We start from the raw sequence: 21,375 nt of genomic DNA on the forward strand, positions 1-21,375 counted from the left end.
ATGCGAGATGCCTGGTAGAAATGATCCATCGCGACAAGAGGAAATGTTACGCGGGAGAGATACAGGTTACAGCCCCAACCTGTGTCTCTCTCCCACCCAACCTTTCCGATGCCTGATAGGTTTCTCTGTCATAAATTAATTCTCCCTGATATGATACATCAGGAGAATGACGAACATGCACTAAGTGTGAACCAGACACAGTGGAATAATAGGTGAATTTTTATCTTTGTACATTAAAAAAGGCAAAACAGTGATAACCGGAGATACTAAAGAAGATAAGGAACCGCTAGGCAAATAATAATTTCAGCCCGTGGACTTCTGCATTTTACACTTGCTTTCTCCAGACGATTTTATTCTAATTACAATTTTCGAAGTGAAGGGGTTAGATGCAGACTTACTGAGAGAGAGAGAGAGAGAGAGAGAGAGAGAGAGAGAGAGAGAGAGAGACTAGTTTTGTGTGTGCATGTTAGCGGGTACGACTGAGGTGACAGAGTTCAGTGTGTGTGTGTGTGTGTGTGTGTGTGTGTGTGTGTGTGTGTGTGTGTGTGTGTGTGTGTGTGTATCACCTCCTAAGATTAACTGTGTGTGTGTGTGTGTGTGTGTGTGTGTGTGTGTGTGTGTGTGTGTGTGTGTGTGTGTGTGTGTGTATCACCTCCTAAGATTAACTGTGTGTGTGTGTGTGTGTGTGTGTGTGTGTGTGTGTGTGTGTGTGTGTGTATCACCTCCTAAGATTAACTGTGTGTGTGTGTGTGTGTGTGTGTGTGTGTGTGTGTGTGTGTGTGTGTGTGTGTGTGTGTGTGTGTGTGTGTAACACATACTGAGTTAAACTGTGTGTGTGTGTGTGTGTGTGTGTGTATCAGTAAGATTAACTGTGTGTGTGTGTGTGTGTGTGTGTGTGTGTGTGTGTGTGTGTGTGTGTGTGTGTGTATCACCTCCTAAGATTAACTGTGTGTGTGTGTGTGTGTATGTGTGTGTGTGTGTGTGTGTGTGTGTGTGTGAAGGCATTTTCGTCTCCAATATCGTACCGATTTGATTGTGTAGTTCCAACTGAGAGAGGTTCACGTTTACAGCCTTCTCTGACTCTGATTAAGGGACGTTAAGAGTTGGAGGGTGAGGTTAGAGGTGGGAGGTGAGGTTAGTACTCGTCGTTCGAGTGAGGTAGTGGTTGGGGTTTTGAGTGACGTTAAAGGCAAAGGATGGGGTACGGAGTGGGGTGCAGTGGGGTTTGGTGAAGGTAGGGGTGAGGTTGAAAGCTGAAGTAAGGTTGAGGTGGGATGGGATTGGAAGTTGAAGCTATTAGTTGCATTGGATTTGGGGATACAGATTAGAATTGGGATTGGGATTTGGGCAGGGTTACGTATGATGATTAGAAGTGGGGGTGATGATGGGTTAGGACTGAAAGGCAGAAGTGAGATTGGGGTTGGGCTTGGGAATCAGGAGAAGAGTGGGCGTTGAAGGTGGGGTTAGAGTTAAAAGAGGGGTTAGGGTGAGGTTGGGATGGTTTGGGGGTTGGAAGAGGGGTCATGGTTGGAGGTTAGGGTGGGATGGAGGGAGTGACTGCATGGTAGGGTTGGATCCTGAGGTGGCGATGGTGTTGATCAAGGGTTGAAGCTGGAGGTTGGATTTGTAGCTTGAGTTGGTGGTGTGTCAGAGGTGTGGGGTGTGCTGCCCTATTATGTGGCATGGTTATCAGTCTGTCATATCTACTGGTACATGGTGAATTAACACTACTACTACTACTGCTACTACTACTACTACTACTACAACCACCCCTACTACTACTACTACTACTACTACTACTACTACTTTTACCACCCCTACTACTACTACTACTACTACAACTACTAAGCAGGGTGATAGAAAAACCCCTGTTTAATAATACATGGTGAGTTATCAACCCATATTCAACTGCATGACGATACGGCAACCGCTGCCTACAAGTGCAAGGTGACCTAATCTAACCTAATTTTAACAACATATCGACCTGACCTAACCTATCCTAATCTAACCTATCATAATGAAACCCAAACTAATCTAATTTGATGTATCCTAATGTGACGTGTGTGTTCATAATATACTGCATATTAACTTAAATCCTAAAGTCTACCATTGATGACCTCACCACCATCACCACTACTATAGTTCGTTGCCTTTAACTTGGCCCAAATTTTCATCGTTTTACTGCGAATTTTTCTAAGCTCATTGAAAGAAAAAGATTGTACTGTGGCTCTACATCCTTTCCGTACCACTTCTTAGTGATTAGCATCATATTCTAGTGTTACTCTACAGCAGGGGTTCTTCACATGGGGTCCGTGAAGGTCAGAATAATTGAGATCAAGTTCGTGATGCCGTTTGGCAACATTAACTGAAAAAAAATAATAATAATAATAATCGAGGGTCTTGAAGAATTCTGGTGTTCATTGACAACCCTACCCTGGTCTGGCAAAGCGAGCTATGGGTGCTGTGATTCCGTTTGCTACTACATACCTTTGTGAGTCAGGGTTTTCAGCGCTTGTTTCTATCAAAACTAAAAGTCGAACTCAACGAGATGTCAACGATGACATGCGTGTTTCCTTGTCAAAGACCACTCCACAAACTCTTCTTATTCAAGCCAAACAACCCTGTCACTGAAATGAACTTTAGACCAGAATTAATGTTTTGTTTTGTTTAATTTGCACAAGTTGGATGTATTTCATTTTTTCATCGAGTGGCCATTAGCTTTTCCATGAAAGAGTGGGAAACAGTTCTTTGTAAAGACAGTTTTATACTTTGTGTATGTCATACACTGCGTGAGGCAGTTTTCAATAAAATAAAGTACATTCATTGCATGCAAAATGCTGTGTTTCTGCTTATGTGCATTTTTGTAGGGAAGAGGTTCATAGCTTTCACTAGATTCGCGACGGGGTCCGTGACTCAAAAAAGGTTAAGAACCACTGCTTTACAGCTATAACTCAGCATTTAAGATGATGTATGGCAGCTTTATCCAATATAAAGTGAATAGAGTATATTACTACTACTACTATTACTACCACCACCATCGCCTCCCCCATCACCATCACTACTACTACTACTACACAGACTGGTACAATTACTTCACTACAGGTACTCCATGTTTACTGTACCAAATCACTGGCATCGTACCGTGCTGAATTAGTTCCAATAAAACAGTTCCAGCGCAGGATGCCGGCAAAATATGGACCTCATCTATTTGCCTTTGTTTATATTTTGCATGTATGTATTTCAATATTCAGTAATGGCTGTTGGGGTAGCGATTATTAGGCTGATGGATGGCGCTCGCTCGTTAGGCGGACTGAGAGAGAGAGAGAGAGAGAGAGTGTGTGTGTGTGTGTGTGTGTGTGTGTGTGTGTGTGTGTGTGTGTGTGTGTGTGTGTGTTCTCATCTGTGTTAAATACGCAGTCTGTGTCGCTGTTAAAATTATCTAAGTTATATAAAACATAATACTTAAGTGTATAAAAACAAAATTACGAAGGAGAAAATGCCAAATTGAGTCTCTTCAGCACCCATCTACCTACATATTCTCAGCCTCTATCTATCTGGCTTTCTAAATACACAAGCAAATCGTTACCTAAGTCTTTCTTGCATACAACTGATCAGCTTTAGAACTGTCCTCCTCAGGCTGTCTTTTCCACTGCCTCTGATCTCCAGTCTTTTAAATGTGTTCAGGCATCTCAGAATAAACGAATCTTGAGTTTGGCTTTATCTTCTTCTAAGTTTTAATTGGAATGGCCAAGTTGTAAAGAGTCTAAGCGCTGAGTATTTTCTTTTCTGTATAAAACAAGTGATGCCACGCACAACAAACCTCGCCCGCCAGCAGTTAGTTTACTACTGTTAAATTCAGAAATTTTGTGTCAGTATCCAAATCAGAGTCTAAGGTAATGGCGCAAACGTTTTCAAATTATGCCCTCTGAAAATCTGTGATCTAGCGTTTGACCTTTCAAGGTCACTGAAGGTCAAAAGTCATGGTGCCAAATGAAAGCCCATATGAAACTTCCTATATCTTGACAATAATAAATATTCCTATATCTTGACACTAGTAAATATCTTCGACGAGTTTCGAGTTACAGCTCCCTGAATATCCGTGACCCTTAGTTTGACCATTCATGGTCACTTACAAAGATTGTGGTACCAATTAAAAACCCACATGGGACTTCTTATATGTTGATAATAGTAAATGTCTCTCTATTTTCAACCATTTTCAATTATATCCCCCTGAATATCCGTGACCTTGAGTTTGACCTTTCAAAGTCAGTCAAGGTCAAAGGTCTTGGTGACAAATGAAAGCCCATATTACAAGTTCCTGTATGTTCATAATAGTAAGTATCTCTCTGTCATCAACTGGTTTCAAGTTATAGCCCTCTGAAAATCCATGACCTTGATTTTGACCTTTCAGGGTCATTCGATTACCTCCAAAATTTAATCACTTTCTTTTGGGACCAGTGGCCGCATATCCTGAAAGTTTCATGTAATTTCATTCAGCTGTTTTTTTCCGTAATCTTGTTAACAAAGAAGCAAACAAACAAGCAAACTCAACCAAAAACAAGACCTCGTGTGACTCCGTCCGAGCGAGGTAAAACTCTGCCAATGAAATATGGAAACTGAGTGAAAGAAGGACGATATTCCCAGACAAGCTTAAGTGAACAAAGTACGGTATCTGTAAGTCTTCCATGCACATAAACTTACGTCTCTGCATCTGGTAAACTGTTATCACCTTTGCAGTGCTGTAGTGAAGTGGGGGCGACTTAACACCTCTTCGTATCAGCAGAATTCAATCATGCTAATTGAATAGTTTCTTTTATGTTACTTATGCATGTTGCGTCCATAAGACTAACATCTAAATATTACGTAAGGTTTAAATAATTTACAAGATCTAACACATACGAGAGAGAAAACTGAGTAGGAATATGCAAATTCAAACAATAAGGAAGAGTGGATCTAAAGAGCCTACTTCAGCCCGTTCACCTTAAGTTGGCCCATATTTTCTTTTTGCGGCATACTTCATGTAACCTAATGGAAGAATAGGACAATACCATGGCTCCGCTTCCATTGCACAGCATCTCTTCGTGACTATGGTGGTACCAATCTTAGGTGGCGGTTTAGGTGGGGCACGAACCTCTGTACATTGTTGCCACGTGTTCCATACCCGCTATGTGAACGGCACTGATATATGTAATAGGCATCACAATAAGATAAACACATACGAATATAATGGTAACGTGTTTATTATAATATATGAAAGAACAGTAAACTTATTATACGTAAAATATTTATACGGCAATACAGAAACGTGGCATAAATATATTACAGTGTTGCTTTAAAAAAAGTAGTCACTTTTATTGGCTGTTACTGTATTTCTGGGGTTGGCAATAATGTCACAATTATGATTATAAGATAATGTGCAGGAATATAAGTAAAAATATGTCAATTTCTTAGTAAAATAAAAATAATACATTAAACCCTCGTGAGAGGCAACACTCACACACACCCAGTCCCTATCCAAGGCCTGTTTGGGGACACCTTAAAAAAAGACGCGCCAAGACTTTTGCCTCCTGGGTGGTGTGGAAATAAAGTCAGATGTACAATATGTACATTATAAAGTAAAAGAAAATAACCAAAATGTATCCTAAAATACCACAGACAAGAGAAAGAGAGAGAGAGAGAGAGAGAGAGGGGGGGGAGGCAGACCAGGGGCAGTGTTGAGTGCAGCTAAGTGAGAGATGGAGGAAGGGAGGGAACGAAGGAGGGAGAGAGTGACTGAATGAAAACAAATCATGGCGCCACAATAGTGAGGTCATCTTCCGCCATATGTAAAACAATATTATTTTTAAATATAATTAGATATAATAAAAACAAAATAAAGAAATGAAAGCACAAGTTTCTGTCACTCATAAAAGAAACAAAATTCCCAAGGGTGACGCACATCTCCCCCCAGGAGAGAGAGAGACAGAGAGAGAGGGGCATCGCGGGTATGGAAAACGCGGCACCACTGTATAGAGGTTGGTGCCCCACCCAAACCGCCAGTTAAGAATGGTACCACCATGGCACCATATTCTAGCCAGAATCTACTACAATTCAGCACTGAAGACAGGAATATAGCAGCTTTAGGTCAAGTTAGATTTAAAAAGAGTATAACACTATGAGAAAACGGCGGTAAATCACAATGGAAGCGGTACTACTAAAGTTTCACAAAAACGTAGGTTCCTCTGCATCTAACTTAGTCATTATCACCTTAACAGCGCGGGAATGAGGTTGAGGCATTGCAACATTTTTTCCTTACCAGCATATTTCATTTCATTAGCTTCCTGTATGTTACCTCTGCAAGAATGTTCATATGAAGAAGAAATAAAACAAGATCAACATAGTGTGAAAGTGAATATCATGGCGTAAATATGCACACTAAAATGCAAAAAAGGAGATGTTAGAGAGCCCTAGCAGATCACATCAAGGGACAGTTCCTTTTTCGTTTCGTTTTCATCTGTCAGAACTGAGTCACTCTCACAGCTTAAATACTAAGTCGTGATTGCGTGAAATTAGCTGAACCTTAGTTATGAGGTAGGAATGAATCTCCATGGTTAGTAGTCAGATTATCCTCGCTATCTGACTAAAAAAAAAGAAAAAAAGTGGTTACATGAAATTAATTGAACTTAGGTATGAGGTAGAAGTGAATCTCCTAGGTTAGTAGTCAGATCAACCTTCTTATCTGACTAGAAAACAAATGAGTAGTTGGATTAAATTAGCTGAATCAGTTACGGTAGCAATGAATCTTCTTCGTTAGAAGTCAGATCAACCCTCGTATATGCCTAGAAAAAAAATGCGTGGTTCGATAAAATTAGAAGATTCTTAGTTATGAGGCAGGAATGAGTCTCCTTGTCATATCTAAAAAGAAAAAAAAATGGGGTATAATCAGATTCTTGCCACACGAACAACAGGTCCCTCTGCACCTAACCAATCTGCTATCGTCACTACAGAGTGACAGTGGAATGGAGGAGTCCTTGTGAGATTACGTCTGACCTAGTTCACTCAGCTGAAAACAAATAGATCACAGTCAGTTATCAAAATATACAAACATATGTCTTCCTACATCAAAGCTAATTACTCTCACCTTTACAGCGTGTAGTTGAGGCGGTGGGGCGTCTTGGCGAAATATGCCTGACCAAGTTCATTTGCAATGTTAATAATCAGCCCTGAGCATATGCAAATTTTTTACTGACACTGAGAAGAGGAAATTACGCTGAGCCTGTCCACAGAATTGAGTTGTCTGACATTTTCTGCCAGAACGATATTAAGGTGTGGCATTCGTATCATCATCGTCATCATCATCTACCATTACAAGTGCATACGGAGGTTAGGATCCAAAGCAAAGCACGGAAAATATAACAATGTATGGAAATTATCAGCTAAATAATAATAATAATAATAATAATAATAGCAGTAATAATAATAATGATGATGATAACAGCAAAATGATAATAATAGTAATAATAATAATAATAATAATAATAGTAATAATAATAATAATAGCTAGTTTCCTATTTATTTATTGTGTAGCCAGATTAAGGAAGCTTCGCCATAACTATTTATGGTATTAATTGTCTTTGTAGTTATGCAAATGCTGCTTTTGCGGTCACTGCCTAAAAACTTCTCTTGTGTAGCCTAATATCAACAAGATCTGAAGACAAAAGTGGGCAATAAGTAAATGAAACATGGGTACATTTTACATTTGTCTCGATAACTGGCTAACTATATGCTTAACTGTAACCATATTCCTTTCATATAATGAGACGGACCACAACGATATTTCTGTAAAATTATAGCATTACAGCTTATGTAGTTTTCTCTAAAATGTGTTACAAAGAAAACACTGAGAAGATTTGAAAATTCGGTACTTTCCACTAGGTTAAATGACAAAATGTTCTGCCAAAATTCTCAACAAACATTTTTATTGTAGGATTTTCAACCAAATAGCTGTATCTCAATTGGTTTTTCAGATATTTCAATTCCAAATATGCATTTATTGCACCAAGAAATGAGTGTATGGCCTTCAAACATAGGTCAACGTCATTTATATTCGGCACAAATACTTTGGTTACCCTAGGGTACATTCCTGTATAATATCATGAAAATCGAAGAAAAGAAGCATAAAGAAAAATAATAATACTTACCAAAACAATAAGCTTAGCCATAGGCCAGGCTTAATAATAATAATAATAATAAAAATCATCATCGTCATCATCATCATCATCATCATCGTCATCATCGCTATTATCAATGGAGTGGGTAACTGGGTATGATTAAAAAATAGGAAAAAGATAAACAGAAATGGAGTAAGATAATTGTTATCAGTGTACTCAAGGAAATGGTTGGCTTCCGATGCTGAGAGAGAGAGAGAGAGAGAGAGAGAGAGAGAGAGAGAGAGCTGTCGTAAGGTGAACTGTATAATGTGGAGAGAGAGAGAGAGAGAGAGAGAGAGAGAGAGAGAGACAACGTGACAGAAGGTGAACTGTATACTGTGGAGAGAGAGAGAGAGAGAGAGAGAGAGAGAGAGAGAGAGAGAGAGAGAGAGAGAGAGAGAGAGAGAGAGAGAGAGAGAGAGAGAGAGAGAGAGAGAGAGAGAGAGAATAATTGTCGTAAGGTGAACTGTATACTGTGGAGAGAGAGAGAGAGAGAGAGAGAGAGAGAGAGAGAGAGAGAGAGAGAGAGAGAGAGAGAGAGAGAGAGAGAGAGACCAAATATCTGCCATCAGATCCATAATGGCGATACAACATGCAAGAGTAACTGCAATATTTTAGGGCATTTATGAATCTTTAAAAACCAGCATGAGGCATACTTAGCATGCCTCACACATGAAATGTATGAAGAATATTGCATGAAGTATGCTATATATTATTCCTCAGGAAATTACACTTGGCCAAAATCCGAAGACCATTGACTGCTCTGATCCAATCCATGGCACGTTATAGTTACTCGTGTTCGTAGTAGGGTGGAATGTGCCATGAATATTCAGCAATTTGCATTGTGGTATGTCTATACGGTTTGTCATAAATTTGTCTCTTTGTGGGTGCTGTTCTGGTTAGTGTATGTCTGTATGTATGTATCTGTCTATTTATCTATTTATATATCTGTCTATCTATCAGTGACAATCAGTCTACATACTTATTTACCTATATCTATTTATTTGTCTGTCTGTCTGTCTGTCTGTTTTATATATACCGTATTTATCTTGCCCGGACAACCCCATCCCTGTACTGTTAATGCATACAACATTCATCAATTACTCTGTGCTTTCTGACAAACGATTCCCATCTATCTGACTACCGCCTATGCCCATCACAAGCGTAGCGGTCCGGGGTTAGGTTGCACATTCTAAACAATTAGTTCGAGTGACAAGTTCCCTGTCCTGGGTAGCATTTCAGTATGTGATGTATAAATCAAAATCAAAGTTAAGGTGAAATTCCACAGGGCCATACCTGGGTGGAACGTCTTAACTCACTACAGTAGATCACCTGGCGTCCGTTAGTTGGCTTTATCGTTACCACCTAGCGTGATACCGGTAGGTGGTTTCCTGGACTATAAGAGACCATATGGTGTGTCATCAAGTGCATAATTGTCTAAGTACCACCACCACCAACAAAATTGTTTCAATTATTATTTTTTAAAAATCCACATTCTGTGGAGTTCTTATTGATACTGCAGAATTTTGTGGGGAGGGGAAGGGGATCTACAAGGCTGACATTCCAATATCGTTCAAGATAGAGACTTGAAATTTCCAGAAGTGATGTATCTTGGTTTCAGGCTTCGTTTGGTACAAAAAAATGTTTCCTAGCACCAGCGCCGCACTAGCGCCCTCTATGTTACTTTTTTCCATTCTTGTTCTCCTGTGCAGCAAAAACTACTGAATCGATTGCTTTGTAAATACTCCAATATGTAGTCGTCAACATATACTAGTGTAATTGGGTATTGATATTGAGACTTAAGAAATACTTTCTGGGATGTTGAGGAAAATCAAAATGGTTTCCTAATGCCCAAAAGTGGTACAGCTAAATCTGATAGTATTTGGCCGATTTTGACCAAAATCTGTAGAAGTGTAGTGGGCTGTGAGTGAATATGATCTGCATAGTATGAGTGACTTTGATCTTCATCTCAAGGTCACAAGCCCAAATATGTATATATTTTTTGTCATACCAAAAGTCCCTACAGTGATAAAAGTATTTTCACCTGGAATGTGGAGTTCTTTGATTTATTGCTTTAGCAATTTTAGAAATCTATTTATTGTTATGATGATGATGATGATGATGATGATGATGATTACTACTACTACTACTACTCGTACTGCTACTAATACTACCACAACTACTGCTAAAACTACTACTGCTACTGCTTTTCCTACTACTACACTTAAATCACATGTTTAAAACATTTGAAACAGCATATGCAAAATCCATAAAACGAATGAAATTTGCACCCCCCTACACCAGCAATCATGAACTGGCAGAAACACAATGTGTTGCTGCTGAGGCATCATCTTGCCCTTACGTACACCAGGTATGCCAGAAGACTAACATCCAAAAGCACTACTATAAAAAGATAATATTTTTAAGTATGGGATATTTTCATTCTTTTATAAGTAATCCTTTTAAACAAACTTATGGAGTGGATGTGTTTGGCCTCACCCAACACATTTTATAAGCTAGGACTACTTGGGTACAGAGTCATGAAGAAAGGAGAACGCTTGCAGTCTTTCATACATAGTTACAGTGGGTTATTTTTTTTTAATATTATTTCTTTTTGTTTAATGTTTCCTATTCTATTATATGTATATGTGTGTATGTTTATGTATTTCAGTGTATATGTGTATATACAGTACGGTATATATATAGGTATATATATAGGAAAACTACTGCCACCGTATTCCCTGCGTGTCGTGAAAGGTGACTAAAAGGGGCGGGGTGAGGGGACTAGGGACCCCCTCCTCTGTTTTTTAGTTCCTAAAAAGAGACAGGCCAGAGAAAGGGATGGGGGATGGAGTTATCCCCGTACCCTGAAGATTGGGTCTATGAATGTGCGTGGATGTAGTACGATTGAGGCTAAAAGAGAGGAGATTGGGAGAATGTTTTTGAGAAGAAAGTTGGATGTGTTAGTTTTGAGTGAAGCGAAGATGAAAGAGAAGGGTGAGTCTATGTTTGGAAGTGTGAATGGAAGATTGTCAGGTGTTGATAGAGGAAGTGCAAGAGAAGGTGTGGCCTTGTTAGTGACTCCGGCAGTACAGCAGTGTGTGATTGAATGGAAGGAGGTGTTATCGAGACTGCTGTGGGTGAAAGCGAAATTTGAACGTGAGCTGTGGGTGTTTGTGAGTGCATATGGGCCTGGTAGTGAAAGGGATGAAGAAGAGAGGGAGTCTTTCTGGAATGATGTTGATGAGTGTCTGCAGAGTTTTGGAGCGAATGTGAATGTGGTAATGATGGGAGATCTGAATGCTAGAGTGGGAAATGTAGCAGTTGGAGGTGTAGTTGGTATGCATGGTGTGCCTGGAAGAAATGAAAATGGGGAACGAATGATAGCGATGTGTGTTGAGCGAGAGATGGTGATTGGAAATATCCTGTTTGAGAAGAAAGATATTTATAAGTATACATGGGTGAGACAGGAGGGTGGAAGGGTTGTTGATAGAGCTTTGACGGACTATGTGGTTGTGTCTAGGAATGTAATAGGAAGATTGTTGGATGTGAGAGTTCTGAGAGGGGAGGGTGGAGATATGTCTGACCACTACCTGGTGGAGGGAAAGTTAAGAGTAGGTAAGAGATGGGTGAGAGTTAGGAGGGTTAGGTGTGGCAGGGAGGTTTTGAAAGTGAGTGAGTTGGATAAAAGAGAGAAATAGATAAAGTATCAGGAGAAATGGAAAGATGAGTGGAACGCAGTGAAAGATCAGGAAAATGGCAATGTGGAGGAGGAATGGCAGTTGTTTAAGAGTGCTGTGGTGGGGCATGCAGAAGAGGTGTGAGGTGTGAGACGTGTGGGTGGTGGTGTAAGAAAAGGAAGTGAATGGTGGTGCGAGGAAGTAAGTATGGCTGTGGCTGAGAAGAGACCTGCATATGAAGTGTGGCTGCAGAGGAAGGATGAGATGTCATATGAAAGGTATAAGGAAAAGAGGAATAGGGCGAGAAGGGCTGTGCGTGATACTAAAGTGGCAACAGATGAGAGGTGGGGTAGACGGCTGACAGAGAATTTTCAACAGAATAAGAAAATGTTTTGGAAGGAGGTGAAAAGGGTGCGAAAGGGAAAGTCTGGGAAGGAAGAACGAGTAAAAGCAGAGGATGGAAGGATGTTAATTGAGATGGATGCAGTAAGGAAGAGATGGACAGAGTATTTTGAAAGACTGTTAAATGTAGAGGAGGAAAGGGTGGCTGGGATTGTGGCAGATGGAAGGGTGAAAGGAATAAATGTGTTGGGAGAGTTGAATGATTCTTTGATCACGAAGGAGGAAGTGGAGAAGGCAGTAAAGGAGATGAAAACAGGGAAAGCTGCAGGTATGGATGGGTGTGCTGTGGAATGCCCGAAGGGTGGTGGAGTTACTCTTGTTGACTGGTTAGTAAGATTGTTGAATGTGTGCTTTGTGAAAGGTATGGTGCCAATTGACTGGGCAAGTGCTTGTGTGGTCCCGTTGTATAAAGGCAAGGGTGATAAGTATGAATGTACTAGCTTTAGGGTATAAGTCTGTTGAGTGTTGTAGGTAAGGTTTATGGTAGAGTGTTAATTATGAGAGTTAGAGAGGGTACAGAGGGAGTGATTGGTAATGAGCAATGTGGCTTTAGGATAGGGAGGGGATGCGTGGATCAGGTGTTTGGTGTGAGACAAGTGTGTGAAAAGTGTTTAGCGAAAGGCAAGGATGTGTTTTGGGCATTCATGGATTTAGAGAAAGCATATGATAGAATTGATAGGGAGGCTTTGTGGACTGTTTTAAGATTGTATGGACTTGATGGTAGGTTACTAAAAGGGGTGAAAAGTTTTTATGTAAATAGTAGAGCATGTGTAAGAGTGGGAAATGCTGTGAGTGATTGGTTTCCCGTGAGAGTGAGGCTGCGACAGGGATGTGTGATGTCGCCTTGGTTGTTTAATATTTACATGGATGGTGTTGTAAGGGAGGTGAATGCAAGAGTTTTAGGTGGAGGTCTGATTCTGGTGAATGTTGATGGTGGAGAGTGGAATCTGAAGCAGCTGCTGTTTGCAGATGATACTGCACTGATGGCTGATTCAGAGGAGAGATTGAGACAGTTGGTTGAGGAGTTTGGAAGGGTGTGTGAAAGGAGGAAATTGAAAATAAATGAGAATAAGAGTAAAGTGGTGAAGTGTATGAGGTTGGTAGATGGTAGGGGGATGAATATAGTATTGAATGGCGAGTTGCTTGAGGAGGTAGAGTGTTTTAAATATCTAGGGTCACATGTTGCTCTGGATGGAAGAATAGATGCAGAAGTGAAGTTTAGAATAAATGAAGTAGGAAAGGTGCTGGGAGGAATGAAAAAAGTGTTTAGATGTCGTTTGCTTAGAATGGATGTAAAGAGAAGGCTGTATGAGGGTGTTATGGTACCGACTGCGTTATATGGGGCTGAAACATGGAATATGGGTGTAGCAGAGAGGAAAAGTTTTAATGTAATGGAGATGAGGTGTCTGAGGAGTTTGTGTGGAGTGACGCGTATGGATCGAGTGCGAAATGATGAAGTGAGAAGGAGAACTGGAGTTGTTCGGGAGATGGCTGATAAAGTTGAGCAGAGGGTGTTGCGATGGTTTGGGCATATGGAGAGAATGGATAATGAGCGATTGGTGAAAAAGATAACTAGATCTGATGTGAGAGGTGTAAGGCTGAGAGGAAGACCACGAATAGGATGGATGGACAGTGTGAAGAGAGCGCTGGATGCGAGAGGGATGTCTGTTGAGCAAGGAAGAGTGGCTGTGCATGACAGAAATAAATGGAGAGAAATTGTGAATGAATAAGTGATGACGCAGCCCTGAGGGGATATTCTCCCGCATTTGGTCTGATCAGCTAGTCAGGTCAGGTGCGGGTAAGGGGATGGGTCTGTTATGATATGGCAGGGGTAAACCAGCTCTGCTGTTGGGCCCTGCTGCGGATGTCACTGATTGCATTGCGCAGTTGACCCTTGTGCGGCATGGTGCGGTGAGGATCTGTCCGTTCTCCCCTTTGGGGCTAAGATGCGAATGAATGATCTTGAATGGATGAGTAAATGGGGAGTGTGTCGACCTGTCTCGGCTACCTCCCTTTCCTTGGGGGAAGCAGCTTAGGTATATATATATATATATATATATATATATATATATATATATATATATATATATATGTGTGTGTGTGTGTGTGTGTGTGTGTGCATATGTATATGTGGTTGTATGTATATATGGGTATATGTGTATTTATGTGTAAGCGTATGTACTGTATGTGAATGTATGTATATTTGTATCTGCATATGTGTATGTGTATGTATATGTATGGATACATGTACGTGGATGCCGTGGCTCAGTGGGTTAGAGCGCTCTGCTCTGACCGAAGGGTTGGAGGATCGAATCCACCCAAGGGTCATTGGTAGACATCAGGAAGGGCATCCAGTTATAAAATGTTACACGCTCCAGTCTAAAAGTCCTCTACCCAGGGGCAATGCCTTAGCCCTTTGGGATTACGTGGCGTAAAACCATATATATATATATCATCATCAGCAGCAGCCGTTTGAGTATCCACTGCAGGACCGGCCTATCCCGACCGAAGTCGGGACGATACAGCCAATGTATCTCTACCAAGTGGCTTAGGCTGTCTAGTTGAGATTGTATGTAGGGTGAGAAGTGCTTGTTAGTGTAATTGTAGTGTTGGAGTGGCTTTGGATGTGTGTGTAGTCTGTGAACCAAGTGTAATCGGCACGCGCAAGCCGACTGGGTGCAAGCATACTTTATAGTATGCGACACTGGTTCAGCCACAGCACCCCTGATGTCCGCCAATACAGTACGTGGCCGGGTGAACACTCCCAAAGTTTATTACCCTGGCGGGGCGCGAACCTTAGTTCACCCCTGTACGAAACGCACACTCTACCACTGTACCACAGAGGCTCCATATATATATATATATATATATATATATATATATATATATATATATATATATATATATATATATATATATATATATATTGTTACGAGATGAGAGTAGACAACACACGATAACTAAATCTGACTGCGTAAAAACTGAGAAAAACAGAGTGAAAAGGGTACTGAACAAATAGTTGTGATGAAAAACAATTAAAAAAAACGAACCCCAATCTCGCAACACAGGTCCGAAAGTAAATAAAATTAGCTGACGTAAGCAAGGGCAAAATAAAGACGATGAAGAATACATAATATATTAAAAGCTAATAATATTTACAATATTCACAATGAGACAATGAAACACAAAAGAATGAGAAAAACAAACCACCTGATAATACCATGAATAAGTACATGAAAGTCTGGAAACACTCTTACCAGACAAAAGAAATAAGATCATACAAAAAGAGATAACTGAACTGTACTCGATGGCCACAAATAATAATAGTACAGTACAATAACAATAATACTTGCAATTGGATGCTGATTCGAAGTGAAAAAATGTTCGGAAATATGTACAACACACAAAATATTGCTTCTCCTCCCTCTCTGATCTTCAGTCCAAACAGTCCCTCTCCCGACGCCAATCCCACAAAAGCTCTCTCCCCATTCGTTCAATCGTTCGTTTACAGATTCCCTGCACCTCTAGTGTAGGCCGGACCATATATTGGCTCGGTCAGTGGGGTATGGGCTGAATTAAAAAATAGTAAAGGGGAAGACAGGGCCTGGGGATTGCCCAGCACACACGCCCTGTCTTCTGGCTGGTTTTGTGGTGTGTGTGTCTCTCTCCATTCAAAATTCTCCGCCTTATATAATATACCTTCAGGCTGCGTGTACGCGTCAGCACGCAGCTGGAGGCCAGAGGAGAAATATACAGAAAAGAGCTAGAAAAATTAATCTCTCCCCCATACTCCAACTGTTATTAATATCGCTGGTGAATACAAATCTGTATGTCGCCAGTTTAAGCTCCACCAAAAGTCACTGATATTAAAAACAATTTTAGTCACACCCGTGTCAAGAGAGCAAACAGAATTAATGAAGACTTTATAAATGTGTAAGCACTAACAGGCAACAGCATGATAGCGAGTGCATGTGCGTAGATGCTGGGATACACAGCATGGACGCACACACACACACGCTCAGCGACACGAAGGCACTACACATAAATGCACAATATATACATAAAATATATATACATTCTTACACACATAACTATATATATATATATATATATATATATATATATATATATATATATATATATATATATATATGTATATATCCCATTGGAGCCCAGTGTCCAGAGTATCGGACAGAACTAGGAGTTTTCAAGTCTCTATCAAGCAGGGAACCCCCGGGGAAGTGATATATGAGCTTCGCGACTATGAGCCGATAGGCGGAGGGCGGTACGCCTAGTACACTCCCAGTGCAATGCCTCGCCCAGCACCCCTGTCTATATATATATATATATATATATATATATATATATATATATATATATATATATATATATATATATATATATTGTTATGAAGGGGGATTTGCCAGTTAGGTAGTCTCGTATCTTCGAGACGTTTCTGGTTCCGTAAATTTTGGTACAAGTCGTCAGAGTTGCCAGTTTGCCTGGTGTTTGTAAGCTTATTTATTTCATAAGTTAAACATTCATATATTTTTATACTCTTTCTCTTTATGATGTTTTATTTAAGTGATTGCTTGTTAAATTATGTAATTTAAGTTTGTATGGTAAATGATTTGGTTTTGTTATGTAACGTGAGACAACTCTAGCACGTTTTGATGTCTCCTAGTTGGTAACTGTTGTTACTAGGGGCTGATGCAAGACCAGCACGTCCGGAAATGTTTGAGAAGTAGGTCTTTCTAGAACAATGCAAGCTTATATAAGATGGGGTAGTGATCATTACAAGTTTAGTCAGGTTTCAGGTCAGTTTGAGTGAAGATCAGTCGGTTTTGATGTAGTGTTAGGGCAGTGCTGTTAGTGAAGTTTAGGATGAATTTGCTTTGCAAGCGTTAAGTGTAATTACTGTCAGTGAACATTGTATATTTTTGGTACTAGTGAAAACAGTGGCAGTGACGGGTTATTGAAGTTTGTATATCAATGGAACGTGAGAAGACGGTGAAGTGTATTAAATGTAATTACTGTTAGTGAAGATTATTTTCAGTACTTGTGTAATAAGTGAAGTGTTAGCAAGCTTTAAATGTACTAACTGTGTTGTTAAACATTAAGTGTAACTGCAATCGGTAAAGTGTGTATAGCTCCAGTGCTTGTGAGAACAGTGACGTTGGAAAGCATTAAGTGGAATTATTTGGAAAATAAAGACAGTGAACTTTAAGGAGCTAGTGTTTATTATTGCCTCAGCTGATCTTGTGTACTGCACACCTAAAAGCTGACCATAGGAAGAACAGCTAACTGGGCAACGTCCTTCCTGTACTGTACTACTGCTGTTGGAGCCTGTGGCAGTGTGGGGTGGAGACGTAACACTGGTGTCAGGAGTGTGGGATTATTATTTCAGGGCTGCTGTGAGCCTAACCTTCGACATGGAAGCAGAAGGTGTGAAGGGAAGATCTCCAGCCGGGCAGGAGGACGAGGTGCCATTGGCGGCAATTTTGGAGCTAGTACAAGCAGAAATTCGATAACAACAACTGTTACAGGCCCTAAGTGAAGAAAAGAAAGAGCGTAGGAACAAAACTGAAGAACAAATACATTCACTGAATGAAGCGGAGAAAGAACACAAAGAACTATTACAGGCACGAAGTGTACAATTGAAGACACAGAGTGAACAACTAGAGGCACAACGTGAAGAACAAAAAAAGCAATATGAACAACTACAAGAGGCATCAGAGGAGCAACAGGGGGAATTACAACTGACCATGCAAGGACAGCCAGATGCATTAACTGGGGAAATCAAGGAAGAACAGCAACAGCTTAAGGAGGAAGTAGATACAAAGCTAGAGCAGCAGAAGTATGAGGTAACCAATAATGTGACAGAGTGTAAACAGCATGTAGACGAACAGTTGAAGACAGTTAGTGAGGAAATAGTGACAGAGTGCAAACAGCATGTGGACAACCAGCTGAAGATTAGTGAGGGAACTGTGATAGAGTGCAGACAGCATGTAGATAATCAGCTGAAGCATGTAGTTGACCATACGAGGATAATTAGTGAGAAAATGGAGGCTGTAGAGAGATATTGCACTGCCGACCATCAAGTTAGTGTACAGGGAGCATATGAAAGAAATGGACAGTGTATGGTGAATCTTGACGGATACCAGGCATCTAAAGGTAGCATTGCAGGGTTGAATAATCAGAATGTTGGAGGTTCAAGTCCTAGACATAATTATGATGCCTCAGTTTTTAGGCCCCAAACCAGTGACGTGCATGGCTATAATGGGGATCCAGTTGAGAAGAAACCTCAGAAAGTGATGGTAGAATATCTTGGGAAGCTTACTGTGCATAGTTTGAGTTACTTGCGGATCAGAATGGTTGGGATGATAAGAAGAAGGCTGCAGAAGACCCACCACTGAAGAAATGCAAGAGAACCTTGATGAATAGTGTGCGAGGAGACAGAAGGACAGACGACATGCAGCGTAGTAGGAATGGTAATCGTAGGAAGAAATGCTGCTGTACTGTAGTGACAGGGCTAACGTCGGATAGAGATGACCTGGGGGGTATGCAGATGGAGGGTGCAGATTTGCAACCAGTGCTGGAGTGGCTGCAGTGGAGTGCAGTGCGACCATCATGGTGAGGAGTTTCCAGGTTGGGCCTTGCGACCGGGAGCTGCTGGAGTCAGTGGGACCTTCTTCGTTGCAACGGACTACTGGAGCGTCAGTGGGAGATGCCCAATGGCCTCAGCGAGTGTTGGCAACTGGTGGTTCTGAAGAAGATGAGGTCTGAGATCTTGGATGAATCCCATAACCAGATCACTAGTGGGCACCTGGGAGTGAAGAAAATTCTAAGCCAGCTGCGACACAAATTCTTCTGGATTGGCATGTGTCAGGATATTGAAGAGTGGTGTTGGACCTGTGCTGTGTGCTGTGTCAAGAAGAGGACCAAGACCTTCCAGGAGGAGTGGACTGTGTGGAGGAGCAAGGACATCGTCGGAAGGGGCATAGAAAAAGACCTGATAAGTTGAAATATTATTTTGTGTATAGCAAGAGGTTTCAGTAGGATTAAGGTTTATATTTGTGTATATTGTGTAGTTTTGTCGGGACGACAAAGAACTAGAGAGGGGATAGTGTTATGAGGGGGATTTGCCAGTTAGGTAGTCTCATACCTTCGAGACGTTTCTGGTTCCGTAAATTTCGGTACGAGTCGTCAGAGTTGCCAGTTTGCCTGGTGTTTGTAAGCTTAGCTATTTCATAAGTTAAACATTCATTTATTTTTATGCTCTTTTTTCTTTATAATGTTTTATTTAAGTGATTGCTTGTTAAATTATGTAATTTAAGTTTGTATGGTAAATGATTTAGAGTGTTATGTAATGCGAGACAACTCTAGCACGTTTTGATGTCTCCTAGTTGGTAACTGTTGTTACTAGGGGCTGATGCAAGACCAGCACGTCCGGAAATGTTTGAGAAGTAGGTCTTTCTATAACAATGCAAGCTTATATAAGATGGGGTAGAGATTATTACAAGTTTAGTCGGGTTTCAGGTCACTTTGAGTGAAGATCAGTCGGTTTTGATGTAGTGTTAGGGCAGTGCTGTTAGTGAAGTTTGGGATGAGTTGCTTTGCAAGTATTAAGTGTAATTACTGTCAGTGAAGATTGTATATTTTTGGTAGTTGTGAAAACAGTGGCAAACAGTGACGGGTTATTGAAGTTTGTATATCAACGGAACTTGAGAAGACGGTGAAGTGTATTAAGTGTACTTACTGTCAGTGAAGATTATTTTCAGTACTTGTGTAATAAGTGAAGTGTTAGCAAGCTTTAAGTGTACTAACTGTGAAGTGTTGTTAAACATTAAGTGTAACTGCAATCGGTAAAGTGTGTATAGCCCAAGTGTTTGTGAGGACAGTGAAGTTGAAAGCATTAAGTGGAATTATTTGGAAAATAAAGAGTGAACTTTAAGGAGCTAGTGTTTATTTTTGTCTCAGCTGATCTTGTGTACTGCACACCTAAAGGCTGACCATAGGAAGAACAACTCACTGGGCAACGTCCTTCCTGTACTGTACTACTGCTGTTGGAGCCTGTGGCAGTGTGGGGTGGGGACGTAACAATATATATATATATATATATATATATATATATATATATATATATATATATATTACCTAAATTTTACATGCAAATGTTTCATATTTTATGTTGTCCTTTTAGTCTTTTCATCTTTTAATGTCTTATATTCAAGCAAATTTTTATTTTAAGATTTTTTAGTCTTTCGCTGGTTTTTTATTTTTTGAAAAATACTTTTCAATTTTTTATATCTATTTCTATAAACAAAATTTGTTCAAGAGCTTTCTTTTAAATGGCTGTGTTCAAACAGCCACTGCCACTGCTGATGCCTGTGCCCGCTAAAGAGCTACGGAGGCTCAGGCCAGAGCTGAAGTATTGTTACAAATACTGCAGCATATGCGATAAATGACTGTGTGTACAGAATATCATATCACCATATATTAGATGTATATTATGTACTAATATAAGCTATGTAGTGTACTGTACTACGAAATAAAGGAATTGAATTGAACTAATACCACTGCTTCTTCTTCTTCTACTGCTACTACTACTAATACTGCTGCTGCTACTACTACTACCACTACTGCTACTACTACTACTGTTACTACTACTACTACTACTACTACTACTACTACCATCATCTTCATGATCATCATTATCATTATTATTATTATTATTATTATTATTTCTAGAGAATCCCTGCATGAACATATTACGACTACACTTCTTTAAACTTTCTTCACCCTGTTTGAGACCCACCATCTATTCAGTTCTGGATAGGCCCTTGCATCATCATCATCATTAACACCCTAGCTATGTTAAGAGAGGGTACACCATCATCATCATCATAATCGCAGAGGGTACATCATGATCATGATCATGATGCTCATCATTATAATCATAATTGCGGAGGGCAGTTCATCATCATCATCATCATCATCATCATCATCACTATCATCATCATAATCGCGAAGGATGCATCATCAGCATCATAATCGCAGAGGGTACATAACCATCATAATTATTATCATTATAATCATCTTCA

This window comes from Coenobita brevimanus, chromosome 52 (assembly GCF_032717465.1).
Source record: "Coenobita brevimanus isolate Jiangsu-jjx chromosome 52, ASM3271746v2, whole genome shotgun sequence".
Classification (NCBI taxonomy): Eukaryota; Metazoa; Arthropoda; class Malacostraca; order Decapoda; family Coenobitidae; genus Coenobita; species Coenobita brevimanus.